The sequence below is a fragment of the Aotus nancymaae genome, unplaced genomic scaffold (assembly GCF_030222135.1).
Source record: "Aotus nancymaae isolate 86718 unplaced genomic scaffold, 86718_ANA_hifiasm-v0.15.2.pri h1tg000041l, whole genome shotgun sequence".
In the NCBI taxonomy this organism is placed as follows: domain Eukaryota; kingdom Metazoa; phylum Chordata; class Mammalia; order Primates; family Aotidae; genus Aotus; species Aotus nancymaae.
In genome coordinates, this window is record NW_026988455.1 from 13,862,794 (window position 1) to 13,876,136 (window position 13,343).

General features: G+C 41.5%; 1 protein-coding gene across 2 annotated transcripts in view; it reads left to right on the forward strand.

Moving 5' to 3' along the window:
- Window positions 1–9,000: 9,000 nt before the first annotated feature.
- PUM3 (pumilio RNA binding family member 3) overlaps window positions 9,001–13,343 on the forward strand; it is a 48,095-nt gene continuing 43,752 nt past the window's right edge. The window contains exon 1 of one of the 2 annotated variants that reach the window (XM_021672060.2): window positions 9,001–9,101. The gene's annotated coding sequence lies outside the window, so the exon portion shown is untranslated. Of the gene's footprint in view, window positions 9,102–9,137; window positions 9,252–13,343 lie in introns of those variants that run through there. The other variant, XM_021672061.2, reaches the window with a different exon arrangement.

Consider the following 13,343-nt stretch of genomic DNA (forward strand, 5'->3'; position numbering starts at 1 on the left):
AACCTACAGGGTATAGCCTACCATACCCCTAAGCTATATGGTACAGCCTATTGCTCCTAGGCTACACACCTGTACAGCATGTTATTGTACTACATAACTGTAGGCAATTGTAACACAACGGTCAGTACATCTGTATTTAAACATATGTAAACAAAAAGAGTATAGTAAAAATATGGTACAAAAGATAAAAAATAGTACTCCTGCCTAGGGTACTTACCATGAATTGAGTTTGCAAGACTGGAAATTGCTCTGGGTGAGTCATTGAGTGAGTGATGAGTGAAGGGAAAGGCCTAGAACACTACAGTATTCTACTGTAGACATTATAAATACTGCACACTTAGGCTACATTAACTTTTAAGTAATTGTGCTATGACATTATAACTGCAATGAATGACATCACTAGGTGATAGGAATTTTTGGATCCATTTGTAATCCTGTGGAGCCACTGTTGTATATGTGGACGGTTGTTGATTAAAATGGCATTATATAGCTCCTGACTGTATGTTACACTACAATTCCATTAGTGTTTATGCCACCTTTCCCCAGATCCTTTCCTAATGTGTATAATGTATACGTATTTTAAAACATCGATCTTATGAATATTTACTTTCCTTACTGTATTAAAAATAATGCATGTGGGACCAGGACAACATTTCTTTACAGGCTAACTCCAAAGTCATTAAATGGCCGAAATCCCTTGTTGCCTTATAAGACAAGGCTCAATCCGTGCAAGTATTCCTTTATACAAACTCGGAAAATCTTGTATAAATCTTGTATAAAATCTTTCTTTTCGCTCCCTTCTATCAGCACAGTAGTCTGGGCCCATGCGACTTTCTGCTGAGGGGACTGGAATAATCCACTGTTAACAACCCTGTAGTGGGTCCTGCCAGTAGACCATCCGAGTGCCCACCCTCACCTCTTCCGTGCACATTGTCCGGCCCTCCATTGCCAGCAGATGGATCTTTATCTGAAGGTTTCTCTGATGCCACCAGATGCCACACTGATGGAAATGTTAGGGAAGTACTACCCCTGCACCCACCCTCAGAAGCAGTCCTCAGCCATGACTGATGGGAGTTCATGTATAAATACCCCAACTTCTGATTCCCATGGGTGGGTTATCTCTGAGGTATATGTACTACACTGGCTCCCAAAGTTCCCCAATAAGATGACTCTTCAATTATCCACAATGGTAAATTGTTTGACAATGAACACTTTGTTGGCTATCTTCTGTTCCCTGCCTCATTCCCCATTCCCATACAGACATTTCCAGACTAAGCTATTTGCACTTAAATCTTTGTTTTAGGGCCTTATTAAGATCTAAACTTCCCTCTAGCAGAAAGACAACACAGATGTCTCTTCCTAAAAGACAACATCTGCCCTCTTTCCCCACCCAGAGCTACCCCAGTTGCAAGGACCTGCAATAATTACCTACAGCATGTTCTTTCAAGAGTCGGGGAGTTCTCAGGGACAGGACTATGAGAGTTCTTGACCAAAGGACTAGAAGACCAAAGTGAACAAGCAAGAGTGCATTGACCTGGGGTCACTTTCTCAGGACATGGTTTTTAACACCCTGGTAAGGCCCCAGGGATGGGACAAACATACTTATGTGGCTTTCCAACACCTAGAAAAAGCAGTGCCCAATTGCTGAGCAAAGGTGAAATGCCTGAGTTGCCACAGCAGATGGTAAAAAGGATGGAAAAAAAATAGATGGAAAATAAGATCAGAAACAGTTCACATTCCTTGGAATGAACAACGATATTCATTTACAGTTTTGCACCAGGGCTATGTTAGCTCGCCCACCCTCTGTCTTAATATAGTCCAAAGAGATCTGGACCATCTGGACATCCTGTAGAATATCACATTTGATCCATTACATCAATAAAATGAAGACATGGCTGCTATGCTAGGAATTTTGGTAAGAAACGTGTTCCAGAGGGTAGGAGAGAAACCTTACAAAAATTCAGGTACAGGCCACTTTGGTGAAGCTTCCAGGAGTCAGATGAGAATGTACACAAAACATTTTCACATGCTAATACCCATCAAAAAGCATCCACTAAGGGAGAAACATTGAACAATTAAGTAAACAAAGTACTGGAGCCAGTTAACTTTAGTTAGTCTTCAGCATTGGGCATGATGGACACATGAATAGAGTGGCCACAATGGCAGAGGTTAGGGCTACACATGTGCCCAACAGCATAAACTGATACTTACCAAGGCCAATCTAACTGCTGCTTCCTCTAAATGTAGAGTCTTCCAGAAACAGGAACACATGTAGCACTCCTGATATGGCCCTATTTCCCAAAGAGACCAACAAGTGGCAACTTGACAACATTTGGGCTCCTTTTATTCTGGAAGGGCCAGCAGTTTCTCCTCAGTGGGGTAGTCTTATTTCAGGTATGAGTTTGCCTTTCTCACCCACAGAGCCTCAGACAGCATCAATATCCAGACACTTACACAGTGCCTGATCTGTAAGCATGTAATCCTTCATAACATAGCATCCAAATAGGTGGCACAGCTCACAGCAAAGTGGGTGCGGGAGTGAGTCCATCATCATGCGATTCCCAGATCGCATCACAGATGCTCCATCAAGAGGCAATGAACCCGCAATAGAACATTGCAGTGGCCTATCGAAGGCACAGCTGGAGCACCAGTTTACAGGCAATAGTCTACAAAAAGCAGGTTCTATCCTCCAGAATGCAGAATAAATTAGAGATCTCTATAGAGCACTATGCTCCTAATAAGAATACATGGGTCTAGCAACCAAGGGAAAGAAGCAGGAATCATCATTCTTGCCATTATTCTCAATAACCCTCTGAGGAAATGCATGTTTCCTGTCTCCATAACTCTGGGGTCTGCAGGCTTAAAAGTCCTTGTCTTCAAAGGAGACACATTCTTGCCAGGGGACAGAGCAGGAGTTTCATTGAACTATGGATGCCTCCTGGACATTTTGGACTCCTTGTGTCCAAGATCAACAGGTAAGGGATGTCTCCATCTGGGCAAGTGTGAGTAACTCCAATAACTAGAGGAGACAGGATGGCTTTTAGTCAACTGAGACATGGAGGAATACATGTAGAACCCAGGTGATCCACTTAGGTACCTCTCAGTTCTCCTTAGCCTCCACTCTAATGGTAAATGAACATGGGAAGTAACCCTTGCCTTAGAGGCTACGATTACTAGTCTCAGACCCTGCACAACCAATGGTTTAAGTCACACCACCAGGCTAGCCATCAAGATGTGTCAAGCTAATAGCCAAGGATGAGGTGAATTTAGAATGGATAGTGATGGAGTGAGATGATGAGTACTTGTTGCAGCCCCAGGTCTCTGTCCCCCGGTCTCCCTCTTCTAACTTTCCTCTCCCCAGCAGAGGACCATAGGAACAATGGAGGAGCTGCTCCCCAAACACAGATGGAGAAATAGCTCTGTGCTGTGTGAGTGGTAGACCCTGGCAGCCATGGAGTGAACTGCTCCAATCTCCTTTCAAGAGAGAACCCGCTGTGAAAGGTGTAGTTAGCTGACGCCTCCAGGTGCCACAACTTCAATATCCACCACAGCGTTCATGCTGAGGCCATGCTCTCCCTGGGTTGCTCCCAGCCAATGACTGAGCACAGCCGGGGTACTTGAGCTGGACCTTTCCTACTCAATTTGGGTTTTCTTTTAGGAGAAATCTTTGCTCTGCAGTTCCATGCTGGCCTCACCAAGGCTTTCTCAGAGCTTTATTACAGCTTGAAGACTTTCTACCACATCCTCCTTCCTTCTGCCTCTCTCTTGACCCATCAGATCTGTATCATGGTCTCAGGCTCCCCCTATTTACTGCTATTTCCTTTCCCCTCACCTTATTGTGAGGTTTTTCTCACAATATGTCTCTTGGCCTCCTAATTCTATCTTGGCATCTGCTTCCTGGAGAATTCAAACTGACATAATAGGTTTGAAAAAGTGGGTTAATTTTTTCTTCATTTTAAAAGAAAGAGGTAGTCTGGGCACAGCTGCTCATGCCCATTGATCCCAACACTTTGGAAGACAGAGGTGGCAGGATCACTTGAGGTCAGGAGTTCAAGACCAGTCTGGCCAACAGAGCAAAACCTATGTCTCTACAAAAATAAAAAGAGGAATATTGGGTAGGTAAATAGAGCTAGATCAATATTCTAAGTAAAAACTTGAAATTTCTATAGTTTTTAGAAGTAAAGTGGGAGGAATAATTAGAAAATTATCATTCTTTATTCATATTTGAAACAAGTTCTTATTTTTTCACCACATAAAATGTATGCTTGGTTATCAAGTCTTTATTGCTCACTAAGGAAATCACAAGAAAAAAACTAATCGATACTTTCAAAGGAAATAATTTATCAAGCCTGAAAGCAGGATTTTAAAAACTTAAAATGCCAACATATTAATTGTTCTTTTCCTAGTAAAAACACTGTAGCTGGTATGTGTTGCTTGAGGAGTTTTGTTTTACACCATAGTGCCTTATAAATGCACTGTGTGTAAGTGACAGTTCTTGGGCTTTAAGTGATACTACCTACTTTTTATTTCATTTCTCCATCATGGGCTGACACAATCTTTTATTAAGGTGAGACTACTACAATCAGATAAACTTATATCTTGGCCATATAATTTTCTGCTTCTCCAAAGTATGTCACCAAAGAAAGCAAAATAGGATAAGGTTAATACTGTGTTTACTAGACAGCAACTAGAGCATTATGAATGCTCAATTAAAGTTTAGACTACATTAGCGCACTTTGTAGCAAATGTATGTTATTGGAAAACATAATACACACTATTCAGAAGCAGTTATTTTTCACTAAAGAAAAATGTGTTGGCACTGCTCCGTTTCCATGGATTTATGATTCTAATAAGTCCTGAAAATAAAACCAAATCCTTGCCAAAATCTCACTTATGCTTTATATCAGTAACATGCCCTCTATCCCTGCTTATGCATTTGAGAAACAGAAAAACAACACAATTTGTTAAAAATCCACTAATTAGAACTCAAAAGAACTGATTTTAGGGAGGGGAAGATGTAGAAGCTAACACCTAACCTCCTTTATTTTTATGAAAAAAAGAAAATTGCACAAAAGTATGTGAAACTGAAAAAAGCAGCAAACATTTTCTAGAATATGTTTGAAACTGTATAGTTCAAATTTAAACCATTTTTTAAAACATCTAATGGCATTAAATCACTTTAGGAGAATTCAATTAGCAAGAAAGATACAATTCTGTTCAATATGTTCTACTTACAGAAAGAGGTATATTGTACATTTAATTCTTAAATTCTGGTGCCTGCAATACAAGGAGGAACCAGCAGATTCAAATCCTAGTTAACTAAAAAGTCAAATCAACAGGCCAGGTGCTATGGCTCACGCCTGTAATCCCAGCACTTTGGGAGGCCAAGCCAGGTGGATCACCTGAGGTCAGGAGTTTGAGACCAGCCTGGCCAACATGGTGAAACCTCGCTTCTTCTAAAAATAGAAAAATTAGCCAGGTGTGGTGGCACGCAGCTGTAGTCCTAGCTACTCGGGAGGCTGAGGCAGGAGAATTGCTTGAACCTTGGAGGTGGAGGTTGCAGTGACCTGAGACCATGCCACTGCACTCCAGCCTGGGTGAGAGCACAAGACTCTGTCTCAAAAAAAAAAAAAAAAAAAAAAAAAAAATCAACAACTTGAACTCCATTCCTTAAATAACTGAGTCTTAACCTTAGCTGCATGTTAGCATGATCTAGGCACCAAATTCTCAATGTTCAGGTCCTACTCCAGACCAATTAAATCAGAATTACTGCTATTTAAAGAAACAAAAACAAACTCCACAGGTGATTCGGTGTGCTGCCCAGATTGCTATCCACCACGTGGGATACTATAGTTATTTTAAGTTTTAAACCAGATTAGTTTAAGTCACAAATTAAATCTCTGCTGCTGGATAAAAGCATTTTTGCTAAGTGACCTTTAACTTTACCAGAGTACTAGAAAAAGAATGAAATCCAAAGCCTATTTAATATTATATCTGATGGTCTTTCAATTCTGGGGTGGCCATGTAATCCAGTTCTTGGCATTGAAATAGGAGTCCCCACTGGGTTTTTTCCTTCTGGGATAAAAGGACAGAGACCCACTGGGAGGGAGAAGTGGATTTCATTTCTTTCTCCACTTTCACTAGCCCTCAACTCTTAGATAAAAGAAACTGAGGAGTACATCTTCCAATCAAAAAGCAGTAAGTGGGAGAATAAACAGTCAACATGCTGAGGATGGTGGTAGAACAGAGACTGGAAGAGCGTGGGTCTTTGCTGACATTGCTGTATCATTAAACCACAGCAACCAACTACCTTCTGAATGTTTATGTTAAGAAAATGATTGTTTAAGCCACCATTAGCTGAACTTTCCATCATTTGAAGTCAAACATATTTCTTTTTTTTTTTTTTTTTTTTTTTTAAGATAGAGTCTTGCTCTGTCACCCAGGCTGGAGTACAGCAGTCCAATCTCTGCTCACTGCACCTCCGCCTCCCCAGTTCAAGCAATTCTCCGTGTTTCAGCCTCTGGAGTAGCAGAGAGTACAGGCATGCACCACCGCACCCAGCTAATTTTTGCATTTTTAGTAGAGAGGGGGTTTTGCCATGTTAGCCAGTCTGGCCTCGAATTCCTGGCCTCAAGTGATTTGCCTCCCTCGGCCTCTCAAAGTGCTGGGATTACAGGCGTGAGATACAGTGCCCGGCCCTAAAGTATTTCAAAGGGATACACCTTGGTTCTCTCTTAAGCTACGAATCACTCAACATTTACTATTGGTTAAGAACTTTAAGATAGTATCACTTTTAAGCCTCACAGCAACTCCAAAAACAAGTATTCTTATTCCCATTTTACATATGCAGAAAGTGAGGCCCATACAAGTTAACTATCTTGTCCATGGCCATACAGAATTTAGATTTTAAGCCAGGTTCCTTTGATTCTAATCTCAATGCTCTTCATTGCATTGCTTTGGTACTGTTATTAACCTCTTGGATGTGTGCAAGTCTAGTTGCTGTGATTAAATTGTGTATCATGCAAGAAGAGCATCTCAGGCTTCAAGTACACCTGGTGTTCTACATTTACATCATTAAATACTTGAAGAATTAATGAACTTTCTTTACAAAAAACAAAATTACAGGATGAACATTTTTTGTGCTGTTCTGCAAAACCACAAGATACTTTCAAGTCACTCAAAAAAAAAAAAAAATTCCAAATCAATCCACTTTCACAGAAGGCTTGATAAAAATGTTATTAATAATAATCGAGGGCTTTGGTATGTGATAACATTTTTTTTTCCTCCCTGGTAAAAAAGCAAATGAATAGTAGGGTTTTGGCGTAGATGTTTAAGGCAACTACATGGACATAACTTCAAGGATATGGGGGGCTGTTATCTGTCCAGTTGAAACACAAACGTATCCCTTCCCAGGGTTGTGTGATAGGTTGTGTTTTGTGATTTTTTTTTCTTTTTGGCCAGCATTTACTCCTCTGGTGTTTCAAGGTGTCTAATATCCCCACTACTGTACTATTTGCCCAAAAGGCACTGCTGACGGGCCTCCTCCAATTCCTGTTCCATATTCTGTTAGCATTTACCGAATTATTGAAAGGAGTAGAGAGGCAGCCACGTTGATTTTAGAGTCAGGCTCACCGGACCATAGCTACTGTTTTGCCTTTCTCTGTAAAATGAGAAAAGATCTACTTCAAAACTGTTCTTATGACACTTAAATGAGCTGAAATATAAACAAACTAGTAATAGTTAAGGTAGACAAGAACTTATCAAGTATCTATGTGCTGCATAGTGAGATAAGTACCTGGGAAGTAATGATGGCCCCTGGCATCAAGAAGCATAGAGTCTAGTAAATTACCAGTTTCAACACTAACTCCTTAGTGGGCAGAAAACGGAATAAGTTGGAAGATAGTAAAATCTCAAGTCCGGCACCTGGGACCAAGTGCCAGTTCCTCAACTTTCCAGATGTGGTGGGTTGAATAGTCTCCAAAAGTCAATGTCCTAACTCCGAGATCATGTGAAAGTGACATTATTTGGAAATAGGGCCTTTGCATATGTGATTAAACTAAAGACTTCCAGATGAATCTGATGATCTTGGATTATCCCTGTGGACTCTAAATTCAATGTTCAGTGTCCTAAAAACACGCAGAGAGATGACACAGGCACAGAAGGCCATTAGAAGGCAGGCAGAGATTGGAGTCATGCGAAAACAAGCCACGGGCTGCCTGGAACCATCAGAAGCTGAAGAAGCATAGAGCCTTCAAAAGGTGCAGGCTCTGCCAACAGCTTGATTCTGGACTTCTCGCCTCTGGAACTGTTAGAGAGTAAAATTTTGTTGTTTGACACGACCAAGTTTGTGGTGTCGGTTTCTTCATCTGGAAAACGTGGCATATATCCTAACCACAAACTTATTTCCTGAGGTAGAATATGGAATAACAGCACTATACAGGCACGAGCAGACATTAAAATGGCAAACATTTATGGAGAGCGTTCCATACTATGCGCTTTGCACGTATAACTTAATTATTTCTGTTTATTAATCGGGAAACCAAGGCTCAGAAAAATTTAGTAATTTTCCCAGAGCCACACAGCTGGCAAGTGAAAATAACGGGATTACAGTTCAAATCGACTCACAAGATACCCCTTTTATCCTCCATGCTGGACTGTTCAGAAATTACGCAAATTAACACACTTTAAAAACTTCAGCTACTTCAATATGAGTTCAGACTACAGTATTAACCGCCTTTTAGTAACCGCGCCAGCCAAGTCTCTCCTTCAGCTATCGAAGTTCGCCTTCGCGACAGCTCTCCCTTTCTTTCCGGCACGGAAGCGACAGGGTTAATGACGTCATTTCCCGTAGCCTTTGTCGCAGCCTCTGCCCGACGGATTCTTTTAAGGGCCAAAACCCTCACGGCTCAAGAGACGGCTTAACAGCAGCGGACCAATGGAAACTCCGAATTTTTGTATTTTTCTGGTGAGCTCCACCTGTTAGTCACTGATCTGCTGGGGAAGAAGAAAAAAAGCGGCCCGAGGGCGGAGCAAAGCAAGGAAGCGGAAGCGAAGCGGTGGTGGGGATCCGGCGCGCGAGCTGCTTCTGCCCCACGTGTGCGGTGAGTGTGGCCGGCTCAGCGGTCGCTCCTGGGAGGCGGTTCGCATCCTGCCGGGCGCTGGAGTCGGGAAGGTCTCTCTGGGCTTTTGTCCACTGGGCATTCTTCTGTGACCTCTTTCTGGGTCAGGAGTTCGGGACTGACGGGCGCCTGGTGAGGAGGGCGGGTCTCCGACCTCTCCCCCAACAGGTTGCCCTGGTGCTGGGTTAGATTGAACTAGCTTCACTCTAGAATCCCAGCCGGTGCTCGGTCTGATCAGCCTGTGCTGTTTCACAAACACCTACTCCAGAGCTAGGTGCTGAGTTTACAGTCTGAATGAACAGTTGCAGGTTGTAAGTGCTTGGAAGGAAACGAAATGGGTGCTGATTTGGGAGATAGTGAAGTCTGAAGAAGTGATATTTAAGCGGAAATCTAAAGCATGGAGAGAGGCAACCTGGAGATCTGGAAGCCCAGGGAGTACTTCAAGCAGAGGCAATAATGGGCTCAGTCCCTGAGGTGGGAGCTAGGAAGAAATACAGTGAAAGTTAGAGTACAAGATAAAGTTGGAGGGATAGAGTGGAACTAGGTTCTGTAGGGCCTTGAAGGTCATGATGGGGAATTTTTTTTTTCTATACAGTAGGAAAACATTTCCGTTCCTGTTACCATGTGTCGAAAACATTGAAGGCTTATAAACAAGTTAGAATCATGAATAGGCCCTGGTTCTCTTTAGAAAATGTGTTTAATTTGGAAGCTCAAGAGATTGTATTGTTTGTATTGGGGGGTGACTTAAGGGGGAATTAAGAGAACTTATGGTTCAGTGTGGCAGACAAGGGAGAGGAAAATGTCAAGGGTAACTCTTAGGTTTCTTACTTGAGCAGTGAAGTAGACGATGTGCCATTGGCTGAGATGAGGGACAATAGGGAAGGGGAAAATAGTATGTTGTTTGTGGGTGGTTTGCAGTAGAAATATAGAGAATTATGTTTTGTATATATTGAGTGTAAGGTGCCTGTTAAACACATAATTAGAGGTGTCAGATAAGCAGTTATACACAGATTTGGAGCCCAAGGAGAAGTTCATGATGGAGACATGATTTGGAAGTATAAGCATAAAAAGCCAGGAGATTGAATGAGACCACCTAGGGAGAAGTGTGGAGAGAGATGGGAAGTTCACCAGGACAAAGATTTGAGGAATGCTAACATTTTAGATGTTGGTCTATAAGAAAATGTCGTTTAAACTGAATTTGAAAAATGGGTAGGAATTGTGTTGGCAGAGAGAATGGCTTTAAACTTCACTATGCTGATAAAGGATAATGAGAAAGATCGGCTCCTCTGTCGTGTGGATGAGTGAGGTGAATTAGGACCACATTTTGAATGGCTGTGAATGCCTGAGTTGGAACTTTTTCCTGAAGGCATTGGGAAAGCTTTGAAGCTATTGGAGCATGGAAATGATGTGAAATAGGTTTGCTGGTGGAAGATTAATCAGGCCACAGAAAGTGGCTCAAAATAGATTGGATCTAAAGAAAACAATCTGAGCAAGAGGTAACCAGAGCCCGAATGGGGTAATAGAAGGAAAGGACAAAGAGGGGCCAATTCTGAGAGACACTATGGAATGTGATGATTGGTTATGAAGATACAGGGTCCCCGAGCAAATTGCATTTGCCGAGTGCAAGAAGCAAATCCTAAAAAGTTACATATTGTATAATTCCATGTATATGAATGACATTCTGGAAAAGGCAAAACAGGAATGAAAACCTGATTGATGGCAGTCAGGGAAGAGGGAAGGAGTTGATTACAAAGGAGCAGCAGCAAGGGATTTTTTAGAGGGATAGGACTTTTCTGTAAGATACTGTGGTAGTGGATACATGACTCTTAGCTGTTTGTTGAAGCCCATAGAATTATACGCCAGGAAGAGTGAACTTGACTATATGCACATTTAACAAACCTGCCAGCATTTCTGGGGATGGAATGCAGACTGTGACAAATCAGTTAAGCTACATTATAAACATACAACATCACTAAAGAGAGTGAGGGAGTGAAGGGGTGATCTAAGTAGCTTTTTTTTTTTTTTGAAACGAAGTCTCCCTGTGTCATCCAGGCTGGAGTACAGTGGTGCAATTTCAGGTGGCTGCAGCCTCCCGGGTTCAAGTGATTCTCCTGCCTCAGCCTCCTGAATAGCGGGATTGCATCTGTGCACCACCATGCCCAGCTAATTTTTGTATTTTTAGTAGAGACAGGGTTTAGCCAGGCTGGTCTCGTACTCCTGACCTCAGGTAACCCACCCGCTTAAGCCTCCCAAAGTGCTGGGATTACAGGCATGAGTCACACACGCTTGGTCCTAAGTAGCTTTTTTTTAAAAAACAAACACACACAAAAAAAACAGGGTCTCTGTTGCCCAGATTGGAGTGCAGTGGCACAGTCATGACTCGCTGCAGCATCTGTCTCCTTAACTCAAGCCTTTCTCCTGCCTCAGCTTCCCAAGTACATGGGACTACAGGCATGCACTGCCACACCAGACTAATTTTTTAATTTTTTTTCTAGAGATGAGGTCTTGCTATGTTGGCAAAGCTGGTCTCAAATTCCTGGTCTCAATGATCTACACTCCTTGGCCTCCCAAAGTATTGTGATTACAGGCGTGAGCCACTATGCAAGCCTCTAAGTAACTTTGGAAAAATGTTTTAAATAGCTATGAAAAAGAACTGTACATCAACACTGTACTGTCATTGTAAATTTATTTCTCATGGGGTACAGGTTAGCAATTCTGAAACCATACGTATATAGTAGGGTTGAATATATGTATAATAAGTTGTAGATGGTGGGAAGCAAGTTGCTCACTGTCAGAGAAAGAAGTTAAAAATGAGTAAGAGGAGATGCCTGGAATAAAATCTGGTGCTTGATTAGGTTTGGAGACATCAGTATGAGCTTCATGTTATTTTAATAGATATAAAAATAAATATAGGTATGTGCATATGCATAGCTTAATATACATATATGTATTTCCTGAGTCTGCCTGCTGAAAGGACTTAGAAACAGGGACACCTCAGTGACAACAAGCACACCTAGCACTCACATCTTGGTTTTTAAATACCATTTTCAATGAAAGAAACCAGGATTCCATGGAGAAGTAGCTGATTTCAGGGCTAGGTTAAGGAAAATACACAATGAACCTGGAGCTAGTGCCAGGAAATGAGGCTGTGCATTAAAAAACAAAATAAAACACGTGGGCCATATCAGAAGGACACAGAAGCAACCTGAAAAACTCCCACTATCTGGAGCTGGAATTATTTGAGCAACAAAATAACAATGGTATTGGATTATAACCAAGGACTGAAATAAATGTCTGAGACTATATGATACAAGTAAATAGATGGAAAAGATGGGACAAGTCTTCCCTACAGAAAAGTTCAAAATAACAAACATAAAAATAATAAGGGAAATAGAAGATCACCATTTAAACAAATGCAGTCATTGCTGCAGGCAAAATCCACTGACCAATGCTAAAGTTAGCAGGTAAGACTTAAGAGGACATAGGATGTCTGCGTATTCTCCAAACATCTTGTCTAAAATGTTTAATGGCTGCGATGGTTTAACATAGGCCTGGATTTTTCAGTACCCCTCCCTCTGGGAAGTGGAGCTTTATTTTCCTCTGAGTTTGGGCTGAACTTGGTGGCTTGCATCTAATAAAGATGGAAAGGTAAAAATGGCAACTTTACAGTGGAGAAACCTGGAAAATACTATGACCAAGTGATCAAAGTTAACATAAACAGTAATAAGTCATATTAATGTTATGTACCTCCTGATAGGATACTATGAGAAGAGAACTTGACCTCGGGTAGTCTTCCAGAAATTTGTAGCCTTAGCCTAATGAGAAAACATCAGGCAAACCCCAAATGAGGAATATTCTACAAAGTACAAAGGAGACTTCATGACCAGATTCAGTGTATCCTGGTGCAGAAAGAGGATATTAGTGGAAAAACTGGTGAGCTCCAACTCAACCCTGTAGCTTAGTTAATAGTATTATATGTTAACATGAGGGGAGCTGAGAATAAGGTGTATGGTAGCTGTGTATCTTTTCAACTCTTTTGTAAAGCTAAACTTATTTCAAAATAAAGATTAGAACAAATGTACAGAGAAAGTACATAAATGAGTGGATTCTTAGAAAACTGCATGCGTAGAAGAGCTAAGAGATGCAGGTGTGGTTATGATGGCTATAGCCAAGTAGTAATGTGACCCTTCAGTCCTAACTGCCCTGAGGAAGCTGAGTAATTCA